A 17,572-nucleotide genomic window follows, 5' to 3' on the forward strand; every position below is an offset into this window, starting at 1 on the left:
GTGAAACAAATAATTGGGTAAAATGTTTGGATCTCAGACAATCTTAAGAATTACTGATCGAGCAGTTAAATCAAAAACATGAAAAATGCTGTGATTTGATTTTATTCATTTATTAATCAGAATTTAGTCTACTTTTATTACAGCTAAACTGAATCACATATTTCCCTCAGTACACGTTAACATTTATTAGCTCATACAGTAAATTATTGAAAAATCAATGTACAATCTTCTCAAAGAAACAATAATACTAAGGAATCGAGTCACCGTTTCAGAATATTCGCGTGATTTTAAACGCAGAGTTTGCCAACGGAAGGAGTTAACGAAGTTCCTTGCACCCTGCGAGTTTACGAAGTACGAAATTTGACGTTACAAGGTTCCAACAATAGAATGAACACTTCAGTATTTTATGCTGCCTATATTCCCCGAACTTCTCAGCTGACATTTAATCGAAGCTTTATAAATTATTTCCATTCGAAAATTTTGAAGTACCTGCAAAGTCTTTTTTTAAAACGTCCATAAAATTCTTTATGAAGACGAGCTTTGAAAGCTTTTTAGGAAAAAGAGTCTTTAAAGTAGAATGACTGAAATTCTGACAGATGATTTCAAGGAAACGTTTCTGAAAATTTTCCGATAATTCACGTCTATTCATTAACACGTAGAAGTTATATATTAATTATGAACTGTAATAAAATTACTGGCTGACGTGCTAAGATTTAAGCACAATGGTCAGAAGTTAATTAAACTACTCTATTTTTACTGAGCATGCCGCATGCCTGATGCATGATAATAGAAGCTCTCGCGTGAAGCGCGAAGCTTGCAACGTTTAAACTCGCGTTCGCGTGGGGCGGTGGACAGCGAAGGAAAGGGGAGGACAGTTACCGAGCAGCGATAGGGCTGGTGGGGGCGAAATTTTGCGTCGCAGAATACTCGGGAGCATTGAAACGATCTCATTTGACGTGCAGCGTCGTCAAAGGGTCGCATTATGAGTACCACGATCTTTTCACGGGTGCAGTAAGAGATATCTCATAGAAATGCTCGCGTCTATTTACCGCGGACAGAGGGACCGCGTAGGTGGTAGGGAGAAAAACGGAATGAGCTCGGTAGTTCGCCTGAAAGAGACCAGGGGAACTAGCCTCTGCAAACGTCGAGTGGATAACCTCCCCCGAGGTGGTGGGCCGGTGGTGCGCCGGGAGGGGTGCTGAAGAGGTTCGGTCGCCTTTTCCGTAGCGTGTGCCTTCTTGAGACCCGTTAATAGTACTCCTGGTAAGATCTTCCATCTTGCTACTCGATCTCCGGTAGCTGAAAGATGTCCACACTCCGGAAACACTTCTCGTACTTCCTTCTGAAGTAGGTCGTGCACCCAGCGACGACGACGGATCTCGAGCAACCCGGACCCTTTTTTTTCTTCTTTTCTCTTTCGCCGAGGAACAGATTCCGACGGACGCGTCTACCTAGACGGCCGAGTTTCTCTCTCCCGTGAACGCTCATTAATTCTTAATTAGAGCCGGGGTCCAATGAAGACGCGAACGGAATTAAAATAGGCCGCGGACAATGAAACCCGATGGCACGCGTGTCTCCAATTCGGACGGATTCGTCGAACGATGTTTCGACGGGAAATTGGAACCGTATCTCTCGACATGGAAGATACTGTTCGAAGAATATTTTACCCGTTACATAAAAACGTGTGCAAGAAGTTTTTAATGATAAAAGTTGTTGATAACATTTCCGCCTCGGCGACATCGGTTATAATTTTTAATTGAAAGTATAACTTTTCGATCAAAGTGAAAAATTGCAAAAGTTGTCGAAGTTTCAATCTCTGCGATGTCGGTCAAATTCGATGGTTACGTTAAGCCGGTTAAAAAGTAATTCTCTGTGTACCTCTCGACGAGCGAGACTGTTTAACGATCGCGCGTGGTGCTCGTTCGGTCGTTAATTTAAAAAGCAGGGAATAAAGAATTGCGTTAAATTCCGTCGCCGCTCGAGCCCCCCGTGCAAACAAGTACCCTCGCGAGCACGCGAATCCTATTGATAGAAAACGAGAAACGTAGGGAGAGCACGCGAAGCGTAACAGCCGGATTGGAAGCTTTGCGAGCGACAGGGAACCAATTCTTTCGTCAATTACCGGCAAGTTAACGAATTCTCTGTGCCGGAAAGTGCATAGCCATAAAGGGAGGGCAACGATGCGAGTTCCGATCGTATTTCATCCGATAATCGAACGAGTCGCCTGCACTTTCGGTTCAAGCAATCGATGCTGGCGAAGCAGTGCGGCGGGGCGCCGGTGGCAAGCAATATCAGAAGCACCCTTTATTCTCTCTTCTCCGTCGTGTCCACTGTCACCTCTATAACGACGTATATCTTGTCCTGGGTAGCAGCCACCAGGTAGCTAGATAATATCGATCCGACCGTACGACTTGTTCGTTACTTTTTATTGGCTTTTCGGAAGGAGAGTCCGCGGTTTTCGGTGGCATGGATTTACCTCGCTTTTGTCCCGGTATACCCGGGACCCTTTCTCTTCAACGGGAGAGAGGCTAAACGGATTGGACCCTTTTCCTCCGAGGTCCACCACTGCTAGACCGGACAAAACGGATTTCGCCTCTCTCCCGGACGCAAAGAGCCGCCCGTTTCTTAATAAGATAACCAGCCACTTAATTGGTTCTATTTTATAACTGCTATTGTCAGGCTCGATTAATGCAAATTAATGACCAAGTTTAAGTCCTCTTCCTATGATCACGACTATGGATCGTGACAAACTGGTGTGGATTTATTCGTTTCAAAAATTGGTCGCTGAAAATATGAGTGGCCAAGTTATCTAATGTCCCATGAAAATCGATATCAGTCATATTCCAACTGCATCTCGTTTCTATACTTTGTACATAAACAGCTCTCTTATCTTCTTTACGTCGTGTGTAAAATTTTGTTACATATACACGAGCGAAATTGAATCATTGAATTTATGTTTTATACAGACGTTAACGGTACAGAGTTTGAATACGCATAAGTCAAAGAAGGATTTTTCGCGGCGCGTTTATTTCTTTTTACGACTGGCAGGGAAGACTTGTCGAATCTCATTCGCATAAATAACGGTTGCAGAAGGATTCCGTTTTTGCAACTTCAATAAGCTAACGCGAGCCTTCAAACGTAACCGTGGCTGTATGCATGCATTATACCGGCATAAATATTGTATCGCCTGAACGATTTCACCCCCGAGGATATCCTTCCTCGTTTGTAGTCGAAGGTTTTCTCTGAAACAGTATTTACCATCCGCAGTGCAGTTACATGGAAACTATGTACATACGTGGACGAGGTATACGAGTAGATCTATCTTTGTTAGACTTTCGTACCTCATGTTTGACTGCTATATCGGTGTGAGAAATGAAAGTTGATTCGAACATCGTCTGTCTCATGAATAGTGATCAATTAATGATGTTGCACTTAAACAATGCTAGCATGTTGAACTTGTTATTATAGATTCCTATTACCATTAAAAAGCTAGCTGCAAAATTTTAAATCAATTCATTGGTTCTTTGAAAAATTATAGTGACTTAAAATTTGCATGTACTCTTATGGTAATCAGCAGTAACTCAAAGAAAACTTTCTGCTATTTGGTGTGCATGTGCGAAATTGGAAGGAACAACTGACTTGAGGAGATACAAGCATAAAAAGTCTGGAATTTTTGACGATTTTTAGAAAATATTTCGATACTTTTCGATATTTTGACAAAAAAAAATTTTTCGATTTTTTCAAGATTTTTCCAAGGGGTACCCCTTAAGATTTCGCGAAATTTTCGTTTTTTGCCAATAACTTCTAAACCGTTGGACCTACGGGAAAATTGCATCAGATCTTTCTTGTAGAGGACGACTAGATCTACAATTTCCATATAAAAGTTCTTTGCTAGCATCAATAGTTTACGAGTAATTTGAAAAAAACTGTTTTTTCGTTTTTCGTCAATAACTCGTTAAATATTAATGCTAGCGAGAAACTTTTATACAGAAATTGTAGATCTCATCGTCCTCTATAAAAAAGGTTCTATGCAATTTTTCCGTAAGTCCAATGGTTTAGGAGTTATTGAGGAAAAACGAAATTTTTTTCCAAAAGTTGGCTGTTTTGACGGTGGGACGGTCGGATTTTATCAATGTCAATAAAATGCCAAATAATCATACTTAACTCGTTAAATACTGGAGTTAGAAGAAAATTCTAAAAATTCAGAGATTCTAAAGTAGATTCGTCGCTTGGTAACGTTCCCGAACTCCGATCTTTGGAAACGATACCGACCTAATTTAATCATTTTAGCAATATATTACTCTACTATTTCGATGCGAAACATTCGTAAAAGCCATTACTTGGAATAGGAAAAACAAATATTTGTTCCACTCGATGTATGATCAAATACTTTTGAGTGCACCTATGCGAAAATATTAGCGACATCGAACGTTGCGCTTGACAGTCGAACTTTCTTGCTTACTCCATGCATACATATACGTATCGGTATGCACCGCCTCGTCGTCGTTTTCCAAGGCAGTGACGTGGAAATCCCTGCGATCCACGATTCACTTTCCTCCTCCCAGCAGAAAAATAATTTCGTTTTGCATTACGATTCTGCAAAAATTTAGTAGTTCGATTGAAGGAATATAATAAAATTATTTGTCGATTTCTTCAGACATTATAGAAACCATGTACTGTCATTATTGTGAGTCTTCCCGAAATGTAAATGATTGCCAATTAAATTATCATGATATATGAATTTCAACTGGTTTATCAAAATTTATATACGAGTGGATAACATTTTTATGAATTTTTGTATATTATTTCTGTAATCGTCGAAGCGAACAGCTAACATTTAAGTAGCTCGGTACGTTTCGGGGCTTTAGTAGATTCCAAAGATTCGTCGACCTCTCTTCTCAGACATTTTCAAAATGAAAAGACATAACATGGAGAATTATTGAGCCACTTGGCCGGTATAATGGAAAATTCAACAAAGAACGTTCAGGGCGTACCGCGTACCGTTTCGCGTCGCGACGCTGCGTTATTGGCGATATCATCCATTCCGAACATCTCTTTAGCCGAACCGGATGGTTAGCCAGAGATTACCCAGCAGCGTCGTACCCACTCGTCGTGACATATATCCGCTCTATTCTGTCCAGCAGTTTGCCTCTCTCCTTCAAAATTAATGGTCCCATTCATTTCTGAAATTTCAGATAATGAGAGATGCCTCTCTACCGTTTCTTTTCCTACTTCGCTTTTTCTCAAACGCGTTCCTTCCATCCAATTCCCTCCATTTTTACCAGGACCTTACGAGGAGCCGGTGAATGTGTATTCTTCACCAAAAATTTCAGGACGGATCGGAATTTGACCGTCGCATAAGTCGATTTCGCATTATTTCATCGTAAAATGGTACCACGTGTCTACTATTATACGTGCATAAAATGGAATTTTTATGGAATCGGTATCGAATGCTCGAAACGAATAGTACTTATGTCTTAAAACTGAATAAAGAAGAACAATCGTAGAATGCGTTTGATAGTAAACTTATGAGAGAGGGAAGTAGTGAATATTTCTTTTCTCAGAGAGCCACCGTGAGGAAAGTTTATAAGACATTGGATTAAGTTCATAGCAAAGTTTATTTTACAAGGAATCTTACCTTAAGAGAAACAACTTCTCTTATCCAACTACTTCATTCAATGTTCGTCATACATTTCTCTTTTCCTACATTCTACCTTGCCTTTACATCGATGCTAGTTAAAGTGTTGTTACATCGTTGGCAAGATAAACGGGTTTCGGAAGTAAATTAAATCAAGGAGAAAGAAGTTAACTCGTTGGTCAGAGTTTTACATGAACCGCGATCAAAGATAGGCAACAAACGTTTTATGACACCTTTATTTCCTGGCTTGCGTTCCTACCATTAAAATTACGACGATGCCGAAGACGATAGGAACGGATTTAACACTAGAAAGACTGAAACTTAGTATATACCTATATTGCCCAAAGCAGTAAAAATGACTGCATTGTGAAAGAATAATGTGTAAAGAAATTTGTCTAAAATTAATTTTTAATATTTTTTATATTATTTACAGTCATATAACAAGTTATTAGTTAATGTTAACAATAAAAAAAATTTACTTCACTTGGGAAAAAAAATAATTTATGCATTATTATTTGTACATTTGCCCAAAAGCAGTCAAAATGACTTCCTTGGGCAATCTACTGTTAATAGATACGGTTCGTAAGATCTATTTCGATTTCTCGGTGCACATTCAACAGTAGGAATGAATCTCGACGTTAAAATACAACTTCCTTTTATTCATTACGCAGAAATACAATTTTCTTAAACATAACGTTATTGTTTTATCCCCAATTTAAGTTTACTTCATGCACTTTCAAACTTCGTACTTGTTTGTAATTATGAACCGAGGACCGATGTTAACAAGTTAGTATAGATTTGTAAGAAATTTTTCAGAAAATCGTCCGTAAAGCGGAGAGAAAATAACGTGGAGCTTTCTTCGCGTGGAGAATCGAGAAGGAATTTGCTGACTAGAAAAGTGGCGACGTTCTGCTATCTTGACAGAATGCGTATTATTCCATGAGAGGTACTCATTATAACTTCACAAAGAGCTTCCGCAATTCGTAAAGTATGTCAAAGAGATAAGCTCGTCACGCTCCTAACTTCGCTTCTACACTTCTATTGTTTCCTTTCATCTCCTTGTACATTAACCAATCTTATTCTTTCGCATCTTAATTCCGCTCATCCCGGCATCAACATTTTTTATTACGGAACTCGACTCCCTTCGTTAAGACGGATCACCGCGGATAAGGTGAAACAGAATTATTTAAGAAACTGTGAAAAATCGGATCCCTTTTGTTCCACGAAAATTTCCTTTGTGCCCGGGACTGTGTGATTGGAAGTTAATCCGCAAGCTGGAGATTTCCGGAGTCTAACCGAACTTTCCTGTCCCAGTTAGACGCTAATACTTTTCCGCTGCCGTCTTATTCCACGAATCGAGGACGTACTTTTTGTTAGAACAACAATTCTTTCGTAGCATGCTAACATTAAAAAAACGTATTGTTCGTTAACCGGCGTCGGAGAGTCGTTTTAAATAACGCGATAAAATGTGTCTCGCGAAGAACTTGACGACTCGATCGACTATGCAACGTTCTATGGAAAAAGGAAGGGCGGGAAATCAATTACGCCGGCTGTTTCTCGTTAGAAGGAGACTGTCAGATTCTGGAAAAACGATTTCCAGCGCCGGAGGAAAAAAAGGTATACGGCAACAAGATCGATGTACATGTATACATATACATAAACTCGGATCGGATGAAAACGGAAGCACGGATAAGTTGCCTCTTTACGGAAATGAAGCAATCGCCGAGAGGCTGCTGTTGGTCTTATTGCTATCGGCAACGTCCAAGTACCATTGACGCGTTCTCCATCACGCGCCACTATAAGCTGCGACTACTACCTACAAACTGAAAATAGAAAATGCGGCATGATCGAACGACGGTGGTGGCGGCGGCATAGCCGGAACTTGGACGATGGAGCGAGGAAAAACTCTGCTTCCGGTTTTACAATGTAATCACTCAGGCCAATAGCGTGCGCGAGTCTCCCGTCCCGTGAGGAACTGTTCCTGGTTAACAGGTGAATTTCAAAGTGAATTCAGTTCAGAATATTTATCTCGTTCGAGCCACGTTCCTACGTTGCGAACATTTAATTTTACTTCTCTAAAGCAAAATATATAAAAACTGCAAAGTATTAAAAAGTCGTACACCTATCAATATTTTAGCAACGATGAGACCATAAATCTGACTTTGAATATTTCATCATGTCACAAATCGTATGAAACGATTCTCCGATAATAGAATTTTTCAAATATTGAAACCACCGGATATCATCGGACACGTCGAGTCTAAAGATGTTCTTCCATTTTACAAATAGTAAAAGTATAACGTCCGGTCGTTAAAAGCATTTTTATTAAGATCTTTTTCGCGAGGGAAACGCAGCGGGAAGAAAAAGGACCAAGACGAAACGAATGGAAGAAGTTTTCAAGTACTTGAAGCACTTGCCGCTCGGAGATCGGTCGATTCGACCCAGAGACTAGGTAAATCTGCCCGCCGAACGAATCTTTTATCCTATCACTCTTTTTCCATGCCGCTTGCGAGGGGGTTTAATCAAGATTTAGTTAAAGCTACGAAGAGGAGACTCGGTCAGGACGATAGAAAGGCGCGCTTTTAAGCGCCGCCGAGGTCCTGTCGCAGCTCCGTCTTAACCGGAACAATCATTATTGCTGATGTCCCGTGCAATAAAGAACTTTTGGTAAGAAGACCTCCTCGAACGTCCGCTGCGGGGCTTGCAACAGCTTCCGGCGCCGGAAGGCTCGATAAGTTAATTAAAACTTCACCCTCGTTGTCCGTAAATTATTATTCTTCCGATTTCGCTCCTCGTTTTTTCCCTCGTCTCTTTGAACGCTGGTGTTGTTTATATCGCGAACTCGTTCCTTCCAGTGTTCCACTTCTAGATGATTAAATTCGTGCTTCTCCAGATAAGACAGATTAAAAAGGTTCCGCCTTTTGAAATTTTCTCCTATTGTCTTTTGGACTCTCGTGTATTTAAATAATGTGATTGATGTCCATCCGCGTAAACACAATAACATAATCGGCATTAAACAACAATAACTGGATGATTTCGTGCGACATTGCCGATAAATTCTGTTATACTGCTGTTATATTAACAATTTTCTGTGATACGCGTATTAATGCGATTCGGCGCGAACGTGGTTAAATTATTTTAATTGCGCCGGAGTATTATCAAACGTTTGATTCGTTTTAATAAAGGTAAATTTATTCGTTCGTTCGCGATTCCGCGAGAACGTGTGAAACGGGCGCGAGCTGCCTGTCACGGGATTAACGCAATCTTCGTGATTGCTGCTTTAGGGAGGATTTACAGTATGCGCTATGCGGGTCACACGTCCTGTTCATGCATATGGATGGACAGAAATGATCGAGTATCTGCTTGTTCAAGGTCGACAGATTATACTCTTGAGCACCCTCGTTGCGAACCACACGCTCGTCGAGCGAATGCAAATTGGAAAAGAAAACAGCTCCATGTAATTTGCTTTCAACGACGGAATATAATAATACACTTTGCCTAAGATCCTATCAAAATTTATACACGCGCCTGTAGAATTGTTATTATTAAACGAAAATTAGATTCTAAATGAATGGAACAGATGGTACCTAATTAGTGTCGAACGTATAATTCATAACACGAGTTCATCATTTATTTAATCGAGTATTACATTAACTAATTTATTCATAGTGCGAGTTACACACGTTTCGAGTATTTGATTTTAGAGCGAAATATATTGTGAGAGGCAATGACTACCATCGTCCGAGTGACAATTCCGCTCCTCTCTGTTCTGACTTAATGAAACGGAATTAGAGTCGCATTTTTTCGACGCACGCCTCGTCCTCTTGTAATCTTTTGCGAATATAGCAGGTCTCTGGGAAAGCTCTAATTTGAATCTTTTGATCAGTAACTTTATTGATAATCCGCACGAATGACTTTCATTGATAAATAAAAGACAAAGGGCGGCGAAATATTGGAATTTCATTGAATGGTAGGTACCCGCTATTTGGAAGTGGTCCAATGCTGTAAGGACAGAAAGTGGGAGAGTTATGTTCGGAAAATTTCTGAAACTGATGGGAATGATTTGAAGCTCTCCCCGCGCAGATAAAAGTGATATTTCATTGGATCTCCCAAATTCCGTGTTATGATAAAATCTGCTCGTTCAACGCGAAGACTCGATTCCGATTTTACTTGTTTCACCGTCTATAAATTATTATCGGATCAAATAGATTTTCCACAGACACATCCTGCAGCGGTGGTAATAGTAACTCCACCAATTCGGTCTTTGCATTAATTGAAAAGTAAAAACGTTTCACATCTGCCGTGTAACACTCGCTAATAACACAAGAATGGAACAATTTCCTCGGCTATTCTTCCTCGTCCGATTCCCTCCTCCGGTGCGGTAGTGAGAAACGTGGTTCATCAATCAAATGGCTTAACTTTTTTTCACCGGTAGCGCACGTGGCGCAAAAACCAGCGAATGATAACCTGTCCGCTGGCCAAGCACTCGCAGAAACGATAGAATACAGTGATGAATAGTGAAGCTATTAGACAGGCATGCAGGTGGATGTTGCATAGGCGAGTCGAGGTTCGGGTAGTGTACGCGAGAGGGTTTGCCTAGGCTGGAATGGTAGGAAGCAATTAATAACTTTGTTGTGGCAGGCAAGCAGACCTGTAGCTAGACAGGCAGGCAGGCAGGTATTCAGGTAGGCAGGCAGGCAGGTAGGCAGGCAGGCAGGCAGGCTGGCTGGCTGGCTGGCTGGCAGGCAGGCATGGTAGCTCGAGCTACGTTGCAATAATTACGACGTCACGCCTCCTGCCCAACCTAATTAGCTAATGCTACCCTCTCTCGCACGATTCCCTCTCACTCTCCGTTCAACCCCTTATTCCGCTTACTGCACGGAGGAGCTCTCCTCGTTGGCCGTGCTTTATTTTTGCCAATTCGCAAGTTTCTTGTGCGCCCGGTAATAAACGTATACGGGGGACAGTAGTTACAGCGAGTAGCCCGTTAACAACAGGGGAAACGCGGCCACTGAAACATTAAATCCGGCGAAAAAGCTGTCGGGACAGGGAACCACCGTCGGACAAGTAATTACAGGAAACGAGTCTGATGAGATGCGCTCGCGTTGGTCAAGACACCGATTATACCTAATCGATGATCCCGCGAAATCACGTTTTGTTTTTGGCGGGCTACGTTATCATCGAGCGAGGGAACACGGTTAAGAGGATCACTTAAACGAACCGTTAACGTCGCGATCACTTCGCCAGCTCATTCGATGCAGTTCGTTCGTTTGTTCCGTTCGCACGTGTTAATCAGCTTTCTCGTCGTGCATCCTTTTTGTGTGTACAATATCGCGAGACCAAAGGAAGTTAATGCAATGCGGTGTTAGCACGGTACTCGGCGCAAGTATTAAATCAGTTTATGTCCAATTATACATTTAATCTGTGGCTGAAAGCTGGCAACGGAACGTTTACGATTCCTCGAGGCATCGGGAGAAGTTCAGCCTTTTACGTTTTCAAATTTCTCCTTAACTTTCCGAAAACTCGTACACCAGTTTTTGAACATATTTGCTCTGCTCGAAAAGTATTCGGTTACCTTCCGCTATGAAAGACTTTGTAGAAACGCAAACAGTTCACAATTTCCTCCTCTGGCGTAGGAGCCGAGTGAGAAGTTTCTGATGCCGCGCAAGCAGAAACCGGGCAACGGTGAAGAAGTAAATGTTGGCATTAGAAATGCAATAATCGTTCTGTCGGGGTAAAAGGAAGCGAAATTATGGAAAACGGTGCGACGCATTCCTTTACGCTTTCAAACATACTCGTGCTAAAGCACGTTATACGTATAGTTCGTCTGTCTAAAAGGGATCAAGCATTTGTCATCTACGGAATTATTTAGTGATGAATTTAGGTGATTTCTTTTATCCGTCAGATAACGCGTAGAGTCTGTCGTTTAAAATAAACGGACAACTCCAATTCTGAAACAAAACGTTAATAAATCGAGATTTGACGCGATCGCGTCTTGTACATCGATTTTCGAAGTTCCTCTGTCCTTGTTCTGGCCGCACGTGCTCACGGTACGCCGTTCCTCTTTTTGTTTCAGTTGTTTTCGAAAAAAAAGTTGCCGTCAGAAGCAAGGGAGGAAAAGCTAGATCGCAGGGTACATGTGGGCGCTCGACGATAAAACGACGACGCTTGCACGAGCCGAGTCTGTCAAGCACATCGCTCGGCATAAAGACGATTTTAAGCGTTCACTGCCAAGCGAACCGACGCTATCGCCATTAAAAAGTAATTTCAACCTAGCCGGGTAAAAAAGGCACGGTGGCTTTTTGCGACGTTACCGTCAGGTGCTCTCCCAGGTAAGTGGATAAGGATGCATGACGCGGTCCAGGTTTCCCTACTACATAGATATTAGCCTCCCGTTTTTTGCGAAAATCTACCGTTTTTCCGTCGACTCCTGTTCTCCGCGCGCAATTTCAGCCCGTCCCTCGCGTGTTACCAACCCCTGACGTGTTGCCCTCGAAAAGCATTACCCTTTTGAAAAAAGTGTCACTACGTTTTATCTAATCACGGCTCGTCCCGTGCCAACGAATATCCTCGCAATTAAGCAATATTTTTCGAACAGAAGAATATTCAAATCAGTTTACGAAAAAAGCCGCAGCATAAATATGCATAAAGTGAGACTCGAGCACTTCCGTGTTGTCTCGTTTCTGAAGAGGCGCGCTCGAAGCATCTGGCGGCCTGACAAATATACATATATGGCTAATTTGCAAACCTGTCGGATGACCATAGAGAGGAATACGTGTTCGGTCGCACGGCCGGTCGACCACAATTTTCACCCGTTTCACGGTGAAACGAAACTTAACGAGAGTAGGTATCCGCGATACACGAGGAACCGGGGGTACGTCAGCCTTTTTTGTTATAATATCGAGGCCTGCAATCTGTCGCGACGCGCGAGGAACGCTCCAATCAACAAAACGACAGTTTCGGCCGGTGCCGGCTGCCTCCCTTTCCTTCTATTTTTTCCACGTTCCTCCGTTTTTTTCTCTCGTTCCAACCTGACTTTGCTGTTTTCATCCCACGGTTCCACCCCTCTCGCTCGCCCTCCCGGCTCGCGAGGGAGACACGTTGCAATCGTACGTGACGTCGCGTCGTCGCGATTGCCACTTGCGAGTATCCCCGATTGGGTATCATCGTTTGCTCTGCCGACAGTGATCGGCGAACAGAAGCGGCTCGTCAGCCCATATAACGACGCGGGGAAATCCAATATTCGCGCGCACGGCGCACGTGCTGTCCCTCTTCTATGCGTCATGAATCCAATTTCAACCCGTTCCCGTGCAGGATCAAAAGCCCCGATCTGTAAGTACGTGCGATTCCGCGTCACCGCCCTTTTTATCTGTTAATTTTCACGAACAAGGTCCTCCGCAATTTTTCCTCTGCACACACTTACACCTCGTTTCCCTCGGTTTCGCGAATGGTCAACGTTAAAACTATGTAGATTTATAAAAAAAACTTGTCGAAGATCGAATGACATACAACGTATTTTATGTGTAGATAATATTTGCAACTTCTTACGTAGAAATTATAGTCGGGGGGGTAGCGATGTATAATTTTATTCTACAGCGGTGAGGCGCGAATTGAATGTGTAAGTGTAGTCGGCGGATCTAATTTTATTGCTTTATCAAGAATATTCTTGATGAACTAAGAAACATTCGTTTACGCTTGAATTGAAGCATGATACTGAGTCAATCAACGCGATTCACGTTTCATTGATTCGTTTGAATGAAAATAAGAGGTTGGTGTAAGAATTGTTTACGTTATCTAATGAAAGGATGGGAATTGGTTTTGATTAGTTACTTAAAAGAATCCTCACGCATGATCTCGTTCAACGAATAATAATTTCGATATTTGGGATACACACGTGTTTAATGAATTCTGTAGTTTATCTGAAAATAAAGGTGATCGAATTAGAAGTGTATTGGGCATCAAAATGGAGAATTTAATATAAGTTCACATTATTTTACGGCCGGCTCGAATCAATCGCACAAATGCTCTACGACTCGAGAGCACAATTAGCTTAATTAATAACAAACCAGTTTTATGTAATTACATCGTTTTAGCGAAATGTACTAATTTGAATTCGAGTGGATCAACGAAATCGTACTCAACGATGACCCGCAATCGAATCGAGTACTGTCATTAAATACCGGTGTTTGATCTGGCTAATGTATAATTGACGTTACTGGATTAACCGGCGCACAAATAAATTATTGGTCGTAAACAAATGAGAAACTTATGGAAAAATCACAATGTACATTATATCGTGCATATTTAATCAATTCGCGAAGTAGTCGTCGATTTTCTGAATTTAAACATGACCATTTTTTTCTTGGCCAATAGATTTGCAATTTCTTATAAAAAAATAATTTCATCAGATATCAAAATGAGGAATAGATTATTCTTCCAGTTCATTACTCTGATTCGGAACTCCATTGACTGCGGGTTGATTTCACGTAAATTTCCGTTGCCAGGGCGAGCACTTCGAAACGCTTGGAAGGTGGAACTCCGCGAGTGCAATTAATTCGGATTACGCGGCCGCATTAAGCGACATATTTATTTACAGCTTCCGGGGTAGAGCGTAAATTTAGTTTTCCGTCGCATCAGTGCCGTTTACACTGATATTTGGCGGTGCCAGTATCCTTCTCCGCCCGTAAATCACGCTTCGGCTCCAAACCTCTCTTTACCCCGCGTCCCCCCTCGCGCCACAGTTGCCACCCACACGTACAGCGTTCAACGCTGCGACTCGCGCTTCGCGTAATAATGCGGAGAAACCGGTTTGCGATGACAGGTAGCGGAAAATAGGGCGTAGTGCAGTGTAAACGAGTCACTTTCGTACGGCGGCAGTAAACGCGGCATCCGATGCTTTCTCTCTTTTTTCCCACGTTTCCGAAACGCTCGAAATTTTCCTTCCATTTTAGAAGAGGAATTATTGCCCAGTATTAATAAGAGGATCCTCGTGGTTCATGCGAAGACACGATTAGAAATGAATAAATAACAGAGAATTTCCTAACTAGTCTGTAAACGTGAAGTGCAAATAGATTTTGAGCTGAAAAAGTTGTGTATGCGCAATGGAGAGATTTCGGACCGGCAGATAAAAAGACTCGATTAGCGTGTAAAATATTCTAACAACGACTCGGCTAACCTCGGGGAAGATTGTATCCTCAAATTGTATTTATGCGATGCCGGGCACGTACCGCTCATCCTTTAAGAGCTTATTAGATTCTTTTCTCTTCTAACCGTCGGTCATCCCGTGAAATTACTCAGATTTTCTAGATCCCGTTACTCGATTTATACCGGTAACGACAATAACTCTTTTTGACTAATAAACCACGTTTCTTATTCACATGGAAATTATTCTGTCTTTCTAAATCTGCTTTAATTATAACCAACCGTTGGAGCATTTAATATGCGCCGACGAAAGACATTTACGGCTCTGTATAAAAATGGTATCATTTTATTTGACGTTAAATCTGCTCCAATCCGACTGGATTAAAAGTGTACTGATAAAAATTTGAGAATGAGGTATTTGAAAAGAGCGTACTTATGACTGGTACAGCGACGACTCTTAACCAGTGGAAAATTTAAGCAAGCCAGGCGCTCGTAGGATTCGCGGGGACGATAAATATTTCATCGGGCATCGTACGGTTTTCATCGTTGTTCGGATCGCTGCAAAATTCACCGACGGTATTCAACGATGTTCTCATTCGGGAGCCAGCTATGTGGCTAGTTGGCCGCCACTCGATACCATCGAGGAATCACGTTGCAACGCTTTATATTTTATGCATTCGCCGAGCAACCGTGAATCGAGACCAGCCAAGATACAGAGACGGAACGCCCAAGAAATCGAACGAACGCGAGAGGATTACGTTTATTCTCTGGATTCACTAACGCCATTATCGTGAACATAATCACGTTCACACAAAAGTGGATAAGTAACAGAAAGTACGAACACGTGTGAAAAGAGTATTTTAAAATCAGATTTTATTGATCTCCAAAAGATTACGAAAATATGTATATCGTTTTCGGTTTCCTTGCCAACGGGAGAACTCGTTCCAAATACGACACAGTGCGTATTATGCGCGATTTATTAGCCGACAGGCCTGCGTTGCGAGACGGGGCAAGAAAAGACCAGACGGGAAAACGTAATTGAGGAAATTAGAAATTTTCTCGGGTTGCAAGAACGAAAACGCGGGAATAAGTTTTTCCATGTTCGGTTATCCGGGTCTGGGCAATTCTATTAGCTTCCTTATGCAGCGTTATTGGGTTAATTTGCATAAACGCGAAGCCTCGGACGAGGATGGTAAGAAAGCGGCGCGGGAACCGCAGTTAAGGTGGAGATACCACGCCCGGGACGTAAATAAAAATATGACGTTTTGTAAATTGAGCGTTTAAAGTTTTGATGAATTTCGCGTGCAGATGGCACGATTTAGTAGAAAAAGTTCGTTCCGCGCTCTTATCTGGGCTAGCCTTTGGACGACAACGTCTCGCCCTCGGTACCAACTTTAAATAACGCTGCTTCTTTCTTTCCCGTTTTATTTTTCCCTTATTTCGACCTATATCCACATTGCGGAGACCGTGCTAAATGGTACGTAGGATGTTTGAGATAATCTCGTTACTAATTTACCTTTACTCCCCGCCGAGGAGTTTTTGCGCGAACTTCAGATCTCTTTCTTTCAGATAAATCAGTTTAATTAATGATATGGGGACAAAATGTCTCGCCCGGTAGAAATTTGTAATTCAGACGTTTGAAGATTCTACAAGTACAGTAATTGTGAACACGAGGCAAAGTGGATACGGAATTTCAAACGGGTTTTTCTAAAGCTTATTTATTTCTTTTTTTTTACTCAGAGTTCATTATTACAGTGGCGGTAGCAGCACCACGTCACGCATGTGCACGCGTGTGTAAATACATGTACTTTTTGACGTGAGAATAAAATGAAACCGGGAACAATGTCGGTGAATTTCACCGGCCGGCTTGAAATACGTTCACGTAGAGATCCATGAAATTTCTTACGCTCCCTTTATCCAAGAGAAAAGGCTCCAGAAATAAAGTTTACTTCCGTCGTACCTTGTCTTTCTCATCTTCTCGTTAAAAATTGATTATGATTTCTCGATGCCATTTTGACATCCGTATTATGTATTTAGAACGTTCAGAATTAATTCGCAGATAACAAACGCGTATTTTCTGCTAACTGATTTATCATTCTTAAATCTCTATTAATATTAAAAACGGTGAACGAATATAGAAGCAAAATCTCATAGTATTGTTACAGTGATATTAGTTGAGCAAATAGAATTGATTAGAAATAAACATATTAAATAACTGACATACTTTATTATATTAAGAAGTCTGAGTCTTAGAATATTGAGATCTTTTTTTCGTAGTAATGGTTATCAGAGACTTTACCTAAAACGCGATAATTTTCGAGTAACATTTTAGCAATGCGTTCGACAATCAGCAAATCGATCATAAATAAACGCGCGATAGGTAATTTTTCACGTACGTAACGTCAATGGTGGCGAACTCGCGTTTCCGTACAGTGGCCTAATAACTGTGACCCAAATTACCATTGAAATCCGCTCGGTGTTGCACGCCACACTCCCATTAATCATTATCAGTTTCGCCATCAAGAACGAGGCTCTTCCGTCATTCGCTAAAGCTTCCCATCGGAACGTAAGAGTAAATTGCTCGGTCACTCGTACTCTGCTAGTAGTACGACTCAATGTGGCATCGGACGTATCCGAGAGTCTCTTAAGACTTGACCGTGCGCTTACTTATCGGTATTGATTTTGACACGCGAACCAGACAGAGGGATAGAGTATCTGAATTGAAAGGAGAGATACGAGGTGTCTAGAATGTACCAATTTATTTTGAGAATTTATTTTAACTTGAATGAAACA

At 41.6% G+C, this 17,572-nt stretch overlaps 1 protein-coding gene across 1 annotated transcript in view; it reads left to right on the forward strand.

The window, feature by feature from the left end:
- Positions 1–17,572, forward strand: part of LOC108626844 (hemicentin-1) — a 205,461-nt gene that overhangs the window by 60,030 nt on the left and 127,859 nt on the right. The window contains exon 3 of the mRNA XM_018027759.2: positions 11,715–11,970. The gene's annotated coding sequence lies outside the window, so the exon portion shown is untranslated. The remainder of the gene's footprint in view (positions 1–11,714; positions 11,971–17,572) is intronic.

Source organism: Ceratina calcarata, unplaced genomic scaffold (assembly GCF_001652005.2).
Source record: "Ceratina calcarata isolate Rehan_Ccalc_2016 unplaced genomic scaffold, ASM165200v1 scaffold43, whole genome shotgun sequence".
NCBI lineage: Eukaryota > Metazoa > Arthropoda > Insecta > Hymenoptera > Apidae > Ceratina > Ceratina calcarata.